Below are 18450 nucleotides of genomic sequence, written 5' to 3'. Positions count from 1 at the left end.
TGGAAAGCCAAGGGTTTATTCTAAACATATTTATCAGAGATGAGAAAACATTTCTCATAAGTACATAAATATTTTGAATGCCTTATATTTCCTTTCATTTCTCAGAATCTGATGGGCTGATGGAAATGAGAGAAACTTTACAAAAATGTCAGAATAATACACTGGGAATACACTGGGAATGGTAGATACACTAATGTTTTGCTTATTTTCACTTGGTTCAAGTAGCTACTAACTACAGAGATGCTTGAAATGAATCTGTTTTATTCTAAGCTTGATTACCTACACATCCCTAAATTATTCTATCACAAATGACAGCTTATACTTAATGAAAGGGGCCACGTATTTAACTGCTGATTATTTCTGAGAAACCATTTTAACCTACTTCCCTATTTAAATGAAAATGGGGGGAAAATATACTTTCACAAATCTTCAAAGGAATGCATTTCTGCTTTTTATAGAAAGGAGAGTGGAATGAATACAGCAAGGCTTTCCTCCTACACACCCGTGTTAGGCCTAGAGATTAATATATATAAGTACTAATAAAAGCACCTTCTCCTGGGTATATATGATCCTCCAGAGACCACCAAGGGGGCTAAGAGAGTGGTGACCAGACATAGAAAGTCACGTGACCTCAGTCCCTGTGTTGGTTTCCCTGCATCACTGCAAATGGCCCTGACATTCCTGGGGAGGTTGTGCTATTGATGTTTAGAGAGTAAGCTCAGATATAATTCTCTGAGGAGTAAGACAGTTTTCTTTTTTTAGGGCAAGATAATAGGTTTTATCCCTTCCCATAATTCTGAGCATTCTTTGCTTATGCTATTTCTAAGTGTGGTGAAAAGCTATTTAAATATGACTTTGATAGTGATAAACTTTCTACTGACAAATCTAATCCTGAATCCCTCATGCACTGTATAATAAGTAGAATGAAACTATCAACAAAATCTAAGAATTTTCTTGTTATAGGTGGATAGTATGGATTTGGTGTTAGTCATTATTTTCTAAAAAAAAAATGATGTACTTGTTCCTATATTAGTAATTTGCAATTGATTATGGAGATAATCTGTAAAATTATGGAGCTAGTTTCCCTTTTTTCCCCAGTGTGTGTTTTATACTTAGAGTGCATCTTAACTCACACTAGTCAGATTTCAAGTACTCAGTTGCCACATGTGGCTTAAGGCTACCATATTGGACAGTACAGCTAGTTCTATGGAGTCACAGAAGTTTGTCAAAAGAATTTGGGATTACATTGGAGTTACAATTTCTCATACATTTTGCTTGATCTTGAGGAAAGAAAATTTATCACTTAGGCTATAAGACTGGAAGCTTTAAAAAAAAAAAGTCTGCATTCTTAAATTACTTGATATCACCTAAGTCAGTTAAATTTAGGGCAGATTCAAAGATATGTGATAATCAGTGCAAGTAAATTGTGTGTGTGTGCACTCAGGTAGTTAGTCATGTCCAGCTCTTTGCAATTCACCTAAGAATTACTTCCCACTGCCAGCCTGAGTCTAGACACTTGTATAGCAGTCTCTATTATTTTGCACTAAGGTGCCTCCTAATTAGATCACCTGGATAAATTAACAGTCCATTCTTGATCTTTCCACCTACAGTTGTTCCGTTCAGTTCAGTTCAGTCGCTCAGTCGTGTCCTACTGTTTGTGACCCCTTGGATCACAGCACGCCAGGCCTCCCTGTCCATCACCAACTCCCGGAGTTCACTCAGACTCACGTCCATCGAGTCAGTGATGCCATCCAGCCATCTCATCCTCTGTCGTCCCCTTCTCCTCCTGCCCCCAATCCCTCCCAGCATCAGAGTCTTTTCCAATGAGTCAACACTTCGCATGAGATGGCCGAAGTATTGGAGTTTCAGCTTCAGCATCAGTCCTTCCAATGAACACCCAGGACCAATCTCCTTTAGGATGGACTGATTGGATCTCCATGAAATTAAAAGACATTTAGTCCTTGGAAGGAAAGTTATGACCAACCTGGATAACATATTAAAAACCAGAGACATTACTTTGCCAACAAAGGTCCATCTAGTCAAGGCTATGGTTTTTCCAGTGGTCATGTATGGATGTGAGAGTTGGACTGTGAAGAAAGATGAGCACTGAAGAATTGATGCTTTTGAACTGTGGTGTTGGAGAAGACTCTTGAGAGTCCCTTGGACTGCAAGGAGATCCAACCAGTCCATTCTGAAGGAGATCAGCTCTGGGTGTTCTTTGGAAGGACTGATACTAAGGCCGAAACTCCAGTACTTTGGCCACCTCATGCGAAGAGTTGACTCATTGGAAAAGACCCTGATGCTGGGAGGGATGGGGGGCAGGAGGAGAAGAGGAGGACAGAGGATGAGCTGGCTGGATGGCATCACTGACTCAATGGACATAAGTCTGAGTAAACTCCGGGAGTTGGTGATGGTCAGGGAGGCCTGGCGTACTGCGATTCATGGGGTCGCAAAGAGTTGGACACGACTAAGCGACTGAACTGAACTGAACTGAAGAGTTGTTCAGCTGACCCCAAAACAAGATTTGTTCTCCATCTGCCCCTAAATTCCTTTTTCTTAGCAATCCTAAAGGGTAACTGCCTTCCACTCCCCAGAGGAATGTCTTGGTGGAATTGATTACAAGTCAAGTTTCCTTTTAACACACAACTCATGAACCCCCATCCAATCATCATGAGCCACCATTTTTCTCCAGTAGCATGTTCAGGCTGGTCCATGGCACAGAAGACACCAGCAGCTACTCACTGTGTGATCTGAAGAAACCCTCAAAGACCTCGCTGGTTTCTAACTAGGCTTCCCAGGTTGGCAGTAGTGGTAGAGAACCCACCTGCCAATGCAGGGGACATAAGGCATGCAGGTTCAGTCCTTGAATTGGAAAGATTCCCCTGGAGGAGGGCATAACAACCCATTCCAGTATTCTTGACTGCAGAATCCCATGGACAGAGGAGCCTAGCAGACCACAGTCTATAATGAGTCCTCTCATTTAAAGAAAAAAAAGAAAACAAACAAACAGAAAACAATTCTAATACCCACCACTCTGATATTTTCTTCTAGACTTTACTGAAAAGGCAAATGTGGGGTAGTCGATTCAACTGATAGGTATTCAGCATCATCCAGATACTGATGGATAGAGAACAATTAATTTTAGATTGAGACAGGACATTAAAGAGAAGGTAGCCTCTCTAAATGGGAAATTGCTCTTCTTGACTGGAAGACTCAAGACAGCAATAATCACCTGGGATACATGTGTGCTAAGTCATTCAGTCGAGTCCAATTCTTTTGGACCCATGGACTGTAGCCTGCCAGGCTCCTCTGTTCATGGGATTCTCCAGGCGAGAATACTGGAGGGGGTTGCCATTTCCTTCTCCAGAGGATCTTCCCCACCCAGGGATCAAATTCACATCCCTTATATCTACCTGCATTGGCAGGCAGGTTCTTTACCACCAGCACCACCTGGGAATAACTGGGATACATGTAGGGACACAAAACAGAGGGACCAAAAAAATACATAAAGGAATATCATTATCATATAATTTTTTATTAAGCTGCATTTTCCCAATAAATCCAATATTGGGGATGTTTTCAAAATATCTAGTGTGTTTACTCATGAGGAGTATCTGTTCTACCTTACAAACTAGATTCTAATAAACTATATTCTAATATTCCTAAAAGGAAACTTATTTAAGGAATTGAATAAATAAGCTGTGGTTTAATACAGAAAAAAGTGAAATAGTTTAGTCTACTTTAACCTAGTGTTACTTTGGAAACGAAGTAGTCAAATAATTTGCTATACAGAAAATTGGGCATTTCTTTCTTCTACATTTTCAGAGAAAATGCTCTACCCTCTATTCTATTATTTTTGCATTGAAAGATTGAATGCTCACTTTGGGAAAATGTTCAGAGAATCCTCTCTTAAGATATAATTTTTAATGTGTCAGAAACTATAATTTGTGTCAGAGAACAAAGTGATAAGGTTCATTGCAGGATTTTAAATACATTCCTGATGGTTTCTCAGTCCTTTTGTGAACTATTTTAGTGCAAAATGTTATTTATTTAATCAAATAGAGCCATTACTCACAATAGGAAATGCATAAGCCTGTCTCTGCTAACAGGAAAGAGCTTCTAGGATAAAGAACAGAACAGTGCTGGTATTTATGAGTGCAGATTTGAAAAGCAATGAACTAAACCAAATGAGTCTGGCTCCCTCTTCTATGATTAAGCTCACAAAATGGAATCCGTAGCAGAATTCATTATCCAAATGCCTTTCTAGGGAACTCTGCTCTTCAGAAGCTCTACAGCTGCTCAAGTAAATGTATATCTGCAATAAGTTTTTTTGTTGAAATCACAAAACTACACCCTAGGCTGATGTAGATTCTTTGCCTGTTCACCTACACAGGAGACATCAACCTGTTGGATGACGTGGGCTGGGGGAGCCTGCTTATATTGGGAAATGCGCTCAGAGCATCTTTATGGGGTGAAGGCATGGTAGTAATTAATGTTGCTTCAAGAAGGGAGTTATTATATGTATGGAGTGGTGCAACAACAGAAGGTAAGAGCTACACCAAATAAAATGATACAGTAGCTAAAACCCAGGCTCTGAAATCTGCTAGTTCAATTTCAATTTGGCCACTTGCTAACAGGGTGAGAGCAGTCACAGTTCCAGGGCTGTTTTATATATTAATGGATACAATTGTCCCAGGTAGCTTTTCAAACAGTTATTATTCTTCATTTGAATGGATGGTGAGGGAACATGTTGAGAATGGAGCTCTTCCACAGGTAGGAAGGAGGAGCCTGGTTTTAATGTGAGTTGGCCACTGCAGAATCTGGGCTCTGAGCCAACATGTGGTATGGGCAATGGGGACTGCTTACTCTTATTTCTGTCAGTTAGCACTTGTTTTCTGTTTTATCACCTGTAAAACAAAAATAAACACAAGATCATCTAATGGGGTTAAATGAGATCATGAATATAACTGTAAAAAATAATAATAAAAAGAAATTTCAATTAGAGTTGAGAGACCAGAAGGGGGAGCTCTCACACTTATGACAATAGACGGCAGAGCCCAACTCAAAGAATATGTGTGTGTGCTCATTCACATCTCCCATGGACCACAGCCCGCCAGGCTCCTCTGATCATGTAACTCCTAGCAAGAATACTCGAATGGGTGGCATTTCCTACTCCAGAGGATCTTCCCGACCCAAGGATCAAACCTGCATCTCCTGCATTGGCAGGCGGATTCTTTACCACTGAGTCAATTGAAGAATAAAGATTCCTTTCTTTCCTGCCAAGGACTCTGCCAATGAAAAGCCATGTATTCTTTGTTTGCTATTATTGTTGTTGTTCAGTCACCAAGTCACATCTGACTCTCCATCACCCCATGGTTTGCAGCACTCCAGGCTTCCCTGTCCTTTACTATCTCCTGGAGTTTGCTCAAACTCATGTCCATTGAGTCAACGATGCCATCCAACCATCTCATCATCTGTTGTCCCCTTTTCCTCCTGCCCTCAATCTTTCCCAATGGGCTGGCTCTTCACATCAGGTGGCCAACATATTTGCTATAGCCCGCCTAAATTCCTTTCTCCTCTGTAAGATTGCTCTGTTTCCCTTACCATAATAGGACTTGTATGTGGCTCCTCATGATTACAGAGCCTCAGCTGCAATTCTCTGGTGATCCTCAATAGATTCATCTTTGCTGGTGAAATTTCTGGCAGTCTATTTCAGGTCAAGATGGTGAACTGAGCACAGTGCCTGAAACCCAATACCCAGGAAATGTAGTTTTACCAAAGGTGTGACTCCCTCCAGTCAGTTTCTGGAGAACAATTATTTTCTAAATGTTAATTAATCAAGACAGCTAAATCTGTTTATTGGCTCAGACTTTCACTCCATCTCACCTTCACATAGTTGATCAGTATCTCAAGCAGGTGTCATTTGAGATTGCAATTGTCAATCATTATCATTCCAACTGTGATGGTGAAAATATCATCATGATACATGGTTATGATACATGGGGTGATTTATAATACAGCAAAGACTAAATTGCTCAGAAGCATGAGCCAAAGCCCTTATCAGGTACAATGACTGCCAGGACTGATCTGCCACATTTAAACCTTATTAAAGGGCAGGATCTGCCAGGTGGCAATCTTGAAGCATGCTGATATAAGTCAGCACTCCGACTACATAAATTCCAGCAAGGGAGCTGAAGGGACTGTGTACCAGTTATATGCATCTGCTCTTTCACCTTTAGTAGAAAAATGATATAAAGCAGCAAAAAAAAACTTGTCCAAGTGAGACATTGTGAGAAGCCATTATTAACACATATACCAGGAAGTGTTTAGTAAAAGATACTGCTGCTGCTGCTGCTAAGTCGCTTCAGTCGTGTCCGACTCTGTGCGACCCCATAGACGGCAGCCCACCAGGCTCCCCCGTCCCTGGGATTCTCCTGTCAAGAACACTGGAGTGGGTTGCCATTTCCTTCTCCAATGCATGAAAGTGAAAAGTGAAAGTGAAGTTGCTCAGCCGTGTCCGACTCTTAGTGACCCCATGTACTGTAGCCCACCAGGCTCCTCCATCCATGGCATTTTCCAGGCAAGAGTACTGGAGTGGGGTGCCATTGCCTTCTCCTAGTAAAAGATACTAGGTTTTCCTATTACAAATGACTTAGAAAATAAAAAAGTTAAGACCTGTAGATAAACAACATACACACACAGCATTCAACGAACAAGTGCAAATGATGAGAAATGACTTTATAAAATAATCCATTCCCAAATTTAGATTATCCTCTATTTAAATGATGATACAATTTTATAGGCTATTTTCAGTCTTTAGGGAGGAAGGTGATAGGTGGCTAAGAGCACTGATTCTGGACCCTGAAGGCCTAGGCTCAAATATTGGCTCTGTCACTTACTACTACCTTATTTTAATCAAATTACTTAAATTCTCTTTGCCTCAATGTCAACGGAGAAGGCAATGGCACCCCACTCCAGTACTCTTGCCTGGCAAATCTCATGGATGGAGGAGCCTGGTAGGCTGCAGTCCATGGGGTTGTTAGGAGTCAGACACGACTGAGCGACTTCACTTTCACTTTTCACTTTCATGCACTGGGGAAGGAAATGGCAACCTACTCCAGTGTTCTTGCCTAGAAAATCCCAGGGACGGGGGAGCCTGGTGGACTGCCATCTATGGGGTCGCACAGAGTTGGACACAACTGAAGCGACTTCGCAGCAGCAGCGGCAGCAATGTCAACTGTAAGTGATAACAATAATAGTACTGACTTTTAGGTTGTTATTAAGATTTAACAACTAATATATGAAACATGGTATCTAAGAAACAGAACAAGACCTGGCTTTCTACAAGTTATTTTTTAAATAAATTTATTCAACAGCTTTTAGTTTACATCTTAAAAGAAAATGTTACTAATAGGTGGTGAACTTTGTATTAGTAACATTTCCTTAAGATGTGAAGTAAAAGCTGTTGAATAAATTTATTTTATTAAAAATAATGGTTTGTGAACTTCCTGGGCTTCCCAAGTGACACTAGTGATAAAGAACTCCCCTGCCAACGCAGGAGATGCAGGTTCAGTCCCTGCGTTGGGAAGAGTCCCTGGAGGAGGACTCGGCAACCCACTCCAATATTCTTGCCTAGGAAATCCCATGGACAGAGAAGCCTGGCAGGCTGCAGTGTATGGGGTCGCAAAGTGTTGGACACAACTGAAGCAACTTAGCACCATGAACTTACTGCTACTGCTAAGTCGCTTCAGTCGTGTCCGACTCTGTGCGACCCCATAGACGGCAGCCCACCAGGCTCCCCGTCCCTGGGATTCTCCAGGCAAGAAAACTGGAGTGGGCTGCCATTTCCTTCTCCAATGCATGAAAGTGAAAAGTGAAAGTGAAGTCACTCAGTCGTGTCCGACTCTTAGCGACCCCATGGACTGCAGCCCACCAGGCTCCTCCATCCATGGGATTTTCCAGGCAAGAGTACTGGAGTGGGGTGCCATTGCCTTCCTACCAGTGCATTAATACATTGATAAAAATATGTCAACCTTTCAAGGTCACCAGGGTGCTATTTACTCCTCAAATGTTATTTTGCAATATTATAAATAGCTTCCTCATAGCAACACATACACCACTGGGGAAAAATAAGTTGCCAAGTGAAACTTGAAGAACAGAGTAAAATAGTAATCAAACTTATAGAGACATAAAAACCATTGAAATTTTAATCTATTATTCTTTACTGATAAATCAAAGAGCAATGTAAATTACTCATATTAACAGAATCAATAAAAATAAATGTTAAGTGGTTCTTGTAGGGTGTGACTATCATTAATTAAGTATTCCATTACAAATTAAGAAATTACTATCTAGTCAGCAGTCTTGAGAAAACAATATCATTACACTTCGAAGGGAAAGATAAATACAATTTAGGTTAACACCACAATGGCAGTACTAAAGAAAAGTCAAATTAGCAAGCAAAGAAAGCAACATTATTTTTCTCCTCTGTTACGTAGCTGATTTTGTTCTGAAGCAATGCATTTAGCAAAATGGAGTAATTTGGAGAGAAAGAATCTCATACGAGATGTGAATTCTGATGACAAATATAATAACTTTTTAATTAATTGTTCTGCTTGAAATTGACCCATAAAAATAGCAAAGTTGCTTATTTTCATTCTAAAGACCACAGACCAAAACGATAACTAGGATAGAAACCAATTATTTTCACATATCAACCAGACCAAAACAGGAAGTAATGATATTAAAATGAATTAGTCACAATATATCACAAATCCAACTTTGCAAAGAATGATTGCTCAATAACTGGCTTGCAAATTTCCAGAAGCTACAATTTTTTAACCACATTAGCATGCAACATTAGTACCGTTTTTTTGTAATGTACATTTTATGACCTACCTGGCCTTAAAAAATCATGAGATGTGTTAATTAGTGATTCCACAAAGAAAATAATAAGATCCATTATTACAAATCCAAATTCTTGGTTTTAACAAATTTCAACAGAGAAATTTTCACTATGCTTCCTCAGTATCATAGACCGACACTTGCCATGAAGGTGTACTTTTTTCACACATTAAATTCATTTAAACCATCTTTAGCAAGACAGAATGCCAGCAACTTTTAAAAGTTTCATCAATGAATGAATCAATTAATATATCTTAAGCAGATATATTAATACCATAAAGAATCACTCTAACACTCTCATGAACTTCCCCGATGGCTCAGCGGGTAAAGAAACTACCTACACTGTAGGAGACAAAGGAGACACGGGTTCAATTCCTGGGTTGGGAAGACTGCCAGAAGGAGAGCATGGCAAAACACTCCAGTTGTCCTGCCTGGAAAATCCCATGGACAGAGGAGCCTGGTGGGCTACAGTCCAAAGGGTCACAAAGAGTCAGACACAAAAGAATGACTAAGCATGTGGGATAGCAGCATCCATGGTCCTGGGAGAAGTGTGTACAAAGATATATATATATATATATATATATATATATATATATATATATTGGCCAGGATTTAATGAGAGCCCCTTATTCCTTGCTTCAATGGCCTAAGCAGGTATAGATCGATTTGATAAGGCGCACTGACTGTACAGCATGAAAGCATTACATACATTTCTCTTTTGCAAGTAGAAGGGGCCAATGCAACAACAGATGAAGCAAGTCTAATGAAATGATGAGGGGCAGGGACGGGACCAGACAGCTTACCCATAAGTAAGACATAAAAACAGAAAAAAGTATCTCTTGGCCCCACTTGTTGCAGGAACTTGAGCTGCTCAGGGAGTCTCCTGTGGCCACCTTATCACTGGGAAAGTGACTGTACACCTGAATTGAAACACCTATAGGACGGGGCAGAGTGAGGGGGTCAAAGAAGAATTAACCAGAAGACATTGTGATACATAGAGGAGAATCTTCACTGAGAGAAAACTGGACACTGGACTTTCACATTTACCAGGGCAAGATGATATCCTGACTATGGTGGGACCTGGGTTTTCTTTCCGTCACCACCATTAAAACAGAATCTGCAAATTCTAGATTACAGGCTGCACCAACAGCTTCTTCACCATTTGGAGCAAGATGTAGGACTAAACGGGCGTCTCTGGTGGCTCAGTGGTAAAGAACCCACCTGCTAACGCAGGAGATGTGGGTTCAAACCCTGGGAAGATCCCGTGGAGAAGGGAATGGCAACCCACTCCAGTAATCTTGCCTGGGAAATCCAATGGACAGAGGAGCCTGGCGGGCTACAGTCCATGGGGTCATGAAGAGTTGGGAATGACTTAGTGACTAAACACCAACATAGGGCTGAATACATCGTACACTCTATCCATTGTGGTTCACTTTCTGGGCCCCCTTAGCACTTAGGGAGAAAATTTGATCATGGAGGAGAAAAGATTGAATTTCATGTTATGACCAATGAGTGTGGCCTCTAGCAATGCATTCTGGGGACTGAATGAGAAATCTCATTTCACTCCACTTTTAGAGGTGATCTTTTCCAGAAACGAACATGCTATCATGACCCAGGGGCCAAGTCTGGCTTACTACCTGTTCTGTGTGGTCTGTGTGCTAAGAATGGTTTTTAGTATTTTTAAACAATTATATCTCAAATGGTTGTATAAGTACCTACCTAATATCTTCAGATTTGTCTCTTTCCTTCAAAGCCTAGAGTATTTAATATCTTGCCCTCTACAGAAAAATTCTACCAACTCATGCCCCAGTTCCACAAAGTAATAATTGTTATCTACTAGCAGAGTTCTTTAGTCAGTTGCTTAGATCTAGATAATTGTGGCTTTTTATTGATTAAATGTATTTTTTCTTTTTTTCTTTTTGCTTTTGCAATTATGTTTTTGTGTGTGGCTACTTTTTTAAATTAATTTGTTTATTTTAATTGGAGGCTAATTATTTTTCAATATTGTAGTGGTTTATGCCATACACTGACATGAATCAGCCTTGGGTGTACATGTGTTCCCCATCCTGAACCCCCCTCCCACCTCCCTTCCCCTCCCATCCCTCAGGGTCATTCCAGTGCACCAGCCCTGAGCACCCTGTCTCATGCATCGAACCTGGACTGGCGATCTATTTCACGTATGGTAATATCCATGTTTCAATGCTATTCTCTCAAATCATCTCACCCCCTCCTTCTCCAAAACGGAGTCCGAAAGTCTGTTCTTTGTATCTGTGTCTCTTTTGCTGTCTCGCATATAGGGTCATCGCTACCATCTTTCTAGATTCCATATATATGCGTTAATACACTGTATTGGTGTTTTTCTTTCTGGCTTACTTCACTCTGTATAATAGGCTCCAGTTTCATCCACCTCATTAGAATTGATTCAAATGCATTCTTTTTAATGGCTGAGTAATACTCCATGTGTATATACACCACAGCTTTCTTATCCATTTGTCTGCTGACAGACATCTAGGTTGCTTCCATGTCCTAGCTATTGTAAACAGTGCTGTGATTAACACTGGGGTACACGTGTCTCTTTCAATTCATTAAATGTTTTTATCTGAAACACTATAAAACAGATCCATACATAGACAGTATTGGCACATACAGCTCCTTGACTTTAAAGAAAGGAAATAATTCCTATACTGAGTAGCTTAACAGTAGCCATATTATTAATAACTCTAGGAGACCCCAGTTTGAATTCTTCATGTAGTAAATATAAGAATTCAAATGACTGTCTGGGTAAAGTAGCTAATATTCCAATACTAAGGAGGAACATTTTCATTTTCATTGTAAGGTTAGCATTTTCTAACAATAACTTACAGGTCATTATTGTCCAATGAGTTTTTAAGTTATCATATTGAGTAAAATTTGTGAAATTTTAGTGTAAAAACTCAAATAGGTTTTCCTACAGGACTACTCAAGATACCTTCTGGTGAACTATATTGTGTTTTAGTTTTCTTTCCACAAATATATCACTTCAGTTGAGGAGGCCATTCTACAATCTTTGTTCTTGAAGCTTAAGCTAACCCCCTGAATGACAGAAAGAGACACGGGATCTGGGAATCAGGCTATCAGTGGATGACAGTACTGATTGATAACCCAAATAAGCTTGACCTGAAATGTTTTACTGAATGGTTGGGACAAGGAAGTTTTTAAAGTTCTCTGTCTTCAGTGTTCCTACCATCATTTCTATAGAGAGCCTGGCATTCATATTTTAACAAACAAATTCTACTTGGGGAGATTTTCCATCAGTTTTGTATTTACAACTTTGTCTTTGCATATTGTTTTACTGATATAAAGAAGCATTTTGGGCTAATATTGCATCTGTGTGTATTAGAGTGAATAACAAATTACTCATGGTTCAACATTCTTCATGAAACACTCAACTGACCTACCATGAACAAAACATAAATACCGTTGATGGATTACCAAGTAGAAAAGGGGAAAAAAAATGAACAGCACACAAACTTGTATCATGCCATAGACTTCAAAAATATCATTCCCATTACACATAAATCATAGTTTACAGAGTAATAAAACTCTCTCAAACTGCTGCAGTGTAGCAACTGCCCACAGGGTAGTATGTGGAAGCCAAAAAAGATAAGCAGAAGTTAGTCTGGGTTCTGCATTTACCAAAATAATAAACTGTGCAATTACTTGCTGAAGAATAAATTATTTATAAAATTGAGATGTATTCAGAAAGATTTCCTTTACAGGAAACATAAAAGAGAAATTGAAAGACGTTGAGGTAATTATGATCTCAAGAATCGTTGTCAAAATTTAACAAAAAGATGAACCTAATTCTGTTGCAGTCGATGCTTGCCTTCACAACCTGAGAGCAGCCAGCCTTGTGTCATTGATCTTTGGTACTGTGTTGCTTTATCTGCTGCTGCTAAGTCGCTTCAGTTGTGTCTGACTCTGTGTGACCCCATAGACAGCAGCCCACCAGGCTCCCCCATCCCTGGGATTCTCCAGGCAAGAACACTGGAGCGGGTTGCCATTTCCTTCTCCAATGCATGAAAGTGAAAAGTGAAAAGTGAAGTCACTCAGTCGTGTCTGACTCCTAGCGACCCCATGGACTGCAGCCTACCAGGCTCCTCTGTCCATGGGATTTGCCAGGCAAGAGTACTAGAGTGGGGTGCCATTGCCTTCTCCGAGGGTCCTGTTTAACCATCTATTAAGTGGAATTAACAAGAATGTTGTCCTCTACCTATTTCATCTGGTGGTTGTAAGGATTAAATGGGTTAATGTATTTAAAACATTACCATCTAGGCAGTGGCAGTTGTCATTAAATGTTTAAACACTGCACCCTGGGAAGGGAGGGTGACCTGATTTGCAGTGTTTGCTGATTTCTATGATATAATTTCAAGCCACCCATGAGACATCCTGGAACCAGGAGTTGAGAAGAGGAGAAGAACAATGGTCTCTTACAAAACAGTAAAGCAGATTCTAGCACATTTTGCATCTAGCCCTTTGTTTGTTTCATTTACACAAAGATGTGTGCTTGTCAGTCAAGATGAATACACTTCACAACTTGTGAATCAGTTCATGTAGGAGTCTGTAATTAGAAATAGAAACTCAAGCACGGGAAAAAAAAAAAACAACACCCTCTTCTTTCTGTAGACATTTTTATTTTTTAAACCAATATAGAGCTGCATCTCAGGGACTATAAATCTGTGCTTGAAACCTAAACACTCATATTCTGTTTATGACTTTGGCCCCTGTGTGGACTCCTAAGCAGTTGCTTAAGCATCCCTAAGGGTGGTCATGATGATTCAACAATAAAATATACACATGATGAAAAGAAGTATGGCATCTGTTTTGACAGCTATGAAATATATTTACAGATTATTCATATTCACTAGGACATTATTTATAAGAGCAAAAGATTTATACAACTTAAATGTTCACATACAGGAAAGTTGTTAAAATTACAGAAAAGAAAAGGAATAATGAAACATGTTTGTGAAGCTATATATATGAAATAGTACTCTGTATTGATGTGGGAAACACTTCAAAATATATTATTAAGTGAAAGCGAGCATGTGTAAAATAATGGACATATGTGCTATCATTTTTTGAAAAGAGAGAAAATAATAATTATTGCTTTGACTATGCATAAAAATTCATCTTTGGAAGGATAAAAAAATACTAGTAACATTTGCTACTTGTTGGGGTAAGGAATAGAAACAGGGAGAATGTGGAAGATAGTTGAGGAGAAATATTTCATTTTGTATTGTCTTTATATTTTGTAAATGTGAGTTCACATTTTGTGAGGAAATCACCTCCCTTATGTAGATATCCTTCTCACTCCCACTAGGACTCTGGCTCCTGCTCCAGCCTGCAGGTTTCTCCCCAACCTCACACACACACACACACACACACACACACACACACACATAGGGGAATGCCTTTCTCAGCCCCACATAATAATCAAGAACCCTGGCAATTACCAGGAAACTCTGATACAAAGAGTACTAGCCCTCTGCAGGCAGTGTCATCATCCCACTGGGGTCAAGCAACAATCCTATGACCACCCATTACCATCTCCTTGAGGGCTGGAAACTGGTATCTGGTATCTACCACAGTATCTAAGAAATATTGTTGACTGGACTAATAAATGAGTAGACACTGTTTTTCCTGATTTAGGAAGGAAGAAAATTCACAGAATTATTTACACCCTCTCTTATATTGGAGGAAAAAATCTAAAATAATACTAGAGGAAATCATGATAGAAGAAAAATCAAGAAGTTTAAAAAATTTCTCAAAATTAGAGAAGTAAAAAAATGTGTTTATTTTTCACACAGTAGATTTGCAGGATAGAGAAGAAAAATAATAGTACTAGTTAATGATAGTAATGATTATCAACATATGCCAATCACTATGCTAAAAAGATTTATGCAAATTATGTCATTTGATCCTTAGATCTATGCATTGAATAGAACCACTTAACTAACTCTCTTCTCCTGTTATACAACTTTCAGCAATAGTGTACAAAACTTAAAAAAAAAAAAAAAGCAAAATTAGAAATTCTTTTTCCATTAATAGATGGGCATATACAACTTAATTACCCTAGGTCAGAGTTTGTAGCAAACTGTAATGGGAGTCATTTAGGTCTGGATATAGAAAAGGACATTCTATTTTTCATGCCCTGATTAACTCCCTAGGTATGGGGATCACACCATTTCATCATACTGCCCAATCACTTAATAAAACTGGGGTCTCATTCTGTACGGGCAAAGCCAAGCCAACTAAAAATGCTCCCTGTGCACAAACAACTGTCATCCACTAACTCACTGAAGTCTGAGTCATGTACACATTTGCACATTTATGAGCCAAAGAAAGGGAGCTAGATTGACTCCCTTTGGTAAAAATGATTGGCTTAAACCACCTGGAGAATATGCCATTGATGGTCTTGATTATCCAGATGGAAGCTAGGCTCCTATCCTCCACCCTGACCCCGTTACTACATCCCCAATGAAAACTGAAAGCTAGGGGCTCTGGCTCTTTTTCTTTAATTAATTTATTTTAATTGGAGGCTAGTTACTTTACAATATTGTAGTGGTTTTGCCATGCATTGACATGAATCAGCCACAGGCGTGCATGTGTCCCCCCTTCCTGAACCCCCTACCACCTCCCTCCCCACCCCATCCCTAGGGGTAGTCCCAGTGCACCGGCTTTGAGTGTGCTGTTTCATGCATCAAATTTGGATCTATTTCACATATGATAATATACATGTTTTAATGCTATTCTCTCAAAACATCCCACCCTCGCCTTCTCCCACAGAGTCCAAAAGACTGTTCTTTACATCTGTGTCTCTTTTGCTATCTCGCATATAGAGTCATCGTTACCATCTTTCTAAATTCCGTATATATGAGTTAATATACTGTATTGGTGTTTTTATTTCTGACTTATTTCTTGACAATTATGTTTCAAAGTAGTGACTCACAGGTGCCTGAGAAATTTGTCCCTGGGTTGTAAAGCTAGTAAGAAGGTAGAAGAAAATCTGTACCTAAAAGGGGCAGAGAAAATTTATGATTTTAAGTTTTCTAGAGAAAATGCTCTAAAAAAAGAGAAGTCAAGAAACTAAAGACAGAAAGCCAGTTTTTTTTTTTTTTTAAATCAAGCTGAGGGAAACCTTTAGGCCATCTTTGTCACTAAGAAGAGGAAACAAAAAAATAAGAAAAACAAAAAGCAAACAAAAAAGCACCTAATATTATGATCCCTGTATGAACCGGAATTTTTACAAAAAAAAAAAAAAATTAGCCAGAGCTAAATCACATGATTCTTTTCACATTTTCTGTGGCTCACAGAAGTCACCCCTTTGGCTTCTCCTATATATAACTGACTTCCATACCATATGGCTAATTGCCACCATCCTCTAGAGAGATAAACCCTTAAATACAACTTCCTTCTAGACCTATCCCAACACATTTCTCCCTGATTCTTCGCATTAAACCTGCTTCAAACTGAACTTGCTGTCCTCACATTTTTTCCTTCATTGCATCATCATCTTAATAGATAAAATATAACTGATGTACAACTAAGATTATAGATTCAAAATATTTTATAACAGTCTACAACCTAGAGAACTAGGTCCAATCCTTAACAGTGTGATTCTAATCTCCTTTTCTAATTGTATTGTACTTGATAGCATCTGCTGATCGTGGGCTTCATTCTTTAGTCTACCAAAATACACTCGGAGCACACTGGTGCTGTTTTAACAGCTTTGTACCCTGGAAGGCTTTTTCTATTGGTGCAGAAAACTTAAATCTAACCCTCTCCTTCCTCCAAACCTCATACATCCACTCTTAAATCATGTTTCATTCCTTATCTCTTTAATACAATATTTGTCCCAGTCCATGTGTTTTTAAATTAAATTTTATTGGAAAATAGTTGCTGTACACTGTTGTGTTCATTTCTACTGTACAGCAAAGTGAATCATCTACATATATACATGTATTCCCTCTTTTTTGGATTTCCTTCCCATTTAGGTCACCACAGAGCTGAGTAGTTTCCTGAGATACAGTAGGTTCTCACTATATATCTACTTTATATTCAGTATCAATAGTGTACATATATATCAGTCCCAATCTTCCAATTCATCTCACCCATGCCCCAGTGTCCATGTTTGTTCTCATCCGTGTCTTTATTTCTGCTTTGCAAATAAGATCATCTATACCATTTTTCTAGATTCCACATATATTCATTAATATATGATATTTGTTTTTCTCTGATTTACTTCACTCTGTATGACATGATATAGCCACTATGAAGAACAATATGGAGAGCCTTTAAAAAACTAAAAATACGACAACCATAGTTCCAAAAGACAATGCTTATTGCAGCCCTATTCACAATAGCCAGGACACGAAAGCAACCTAAATGTCCATCAACAGAGGACTGGATAAAGAAAACGTGCCACATATATACAATGGAATACTACGCAGTCATAAAAGGAATGAATTTGGGTAACTTGCTTAGATTTGAATGGCCATCTTATGTTTTTAATACAAATAAATAAATAGTTCAGTCTTCTAGTATGTTTGATTTTTTTCCCCACAACTTATATCATTATTTGCCCTATGTACCTAAATTTAACATCTTCTAAACTGTAAATTTTTTAAAATGTCTTATTTTTATAATCCCGTGTAACCTATCACAATGTCTGGCACATTTTAATTTCAAATAAATAGTTGTGAAATACATTAAAAATAACTCTTTACATCTTATTCATGAAAGTGAAGGTGTTAGTCGCTTAGTCATGTCTGACTCTTTGCAACCCCATGGACTGTAACCCACCATGTTCCTCTGTCCATGGAATTCTCCAGGCAAGATTACTGAAGTGAATTGTCATTTTCTTCTCCAGGGGATGTCCCCAAACTGGGCATGGAACGCTAGTCACCTTTATTAACAGGTGGGTTCTTTACCATTTAGCCACAGGGAAGCTATCACCTCAAAAGTTTTGAGGTCAAAGCAATAGAAAAATAATAGCTTGAATTACAGAAATTCCTCAGACTCCAAGTCACTAGGGTATGGAACTGTATTCAATTGTACATCATGTGTAGTTTGGGAGGTGAAAATGATTTCTCAATAATTTTCCAAGAATAAATATAAGCCACAAGTAAAATATATTTGAAACAAGATGTGAATCTCATTCCAGATTATTTTTAAGGAATGTTTAATTGACTTAAGTTATTATTTCAATTTCTCCCCAATGACTGCCCAAAGGGTAATATTTTAAATCCAAGCACATGACAAAGAGCTTGACCTTTATCCTGCTGGTGTAGGGCCATTTTCCATAAGCTCCATAGGCTGCCTCAGGTTGGTGTAAAGAGCTACATCCTTGCACAAATCATAAAGTGTATCTGCTCAGGTTAAAACAAATTCAACTTAGTTGCTTTCAACAATTTTAACTAAAGGTGTTAATGGAACTTCTATTCATCTATTTAAACAAGTATGTGGTGAATAAATCTGATTTCTTAAAAGTGTATTTTGTGTCTG

General features: G+C 38.8%; 1 long non-coding RNA gene across 1 annotated transcript in view; it reads right to left on the bottom strand.

Moving 5' to 3' along the window:
* Window positions 1-4697: 4697 nt before the first annotated feature.
* Window positions 4698-18450, bottom strand: part of LOC133245889 (uncharacterized) — a 107733-nt gene continuing 93980 nt past the window's right edge. Inside the window, exons 2-3 of the long non-coding RNA XR_009735802.1 lie at window positions 5605-5743; window positions 4698-4907 (exon numbers count right to left, since the gene is read on the bottom strand). This is a non-coding gene — a long non-coding RNA (uncharacterized LOC133245889). The remainder of the gene's footprint in view (window positions 4908-5604; window positions 5744-18450) is intronic.

Source organism: Bos javanicus, chromosome 4 (genome assembly GCF_032452875.1).
Source record: "Bos javanicus breed banteng chromosome 4, ARS-OSU_banteng_1.0, whole genome shotgun sequence".
NCBI classification, from domain to species: domain Eukaryota; kingdom Metazoa; phylum Chordata; class Mammalia; order Artiodactyla; family Bovidae; genus Bos; species Bos javanicus.
Note: the sequence above shows the minus strand (reverse complement) of the source record. Positions and strands in the feature narration are given on the sequence as shown.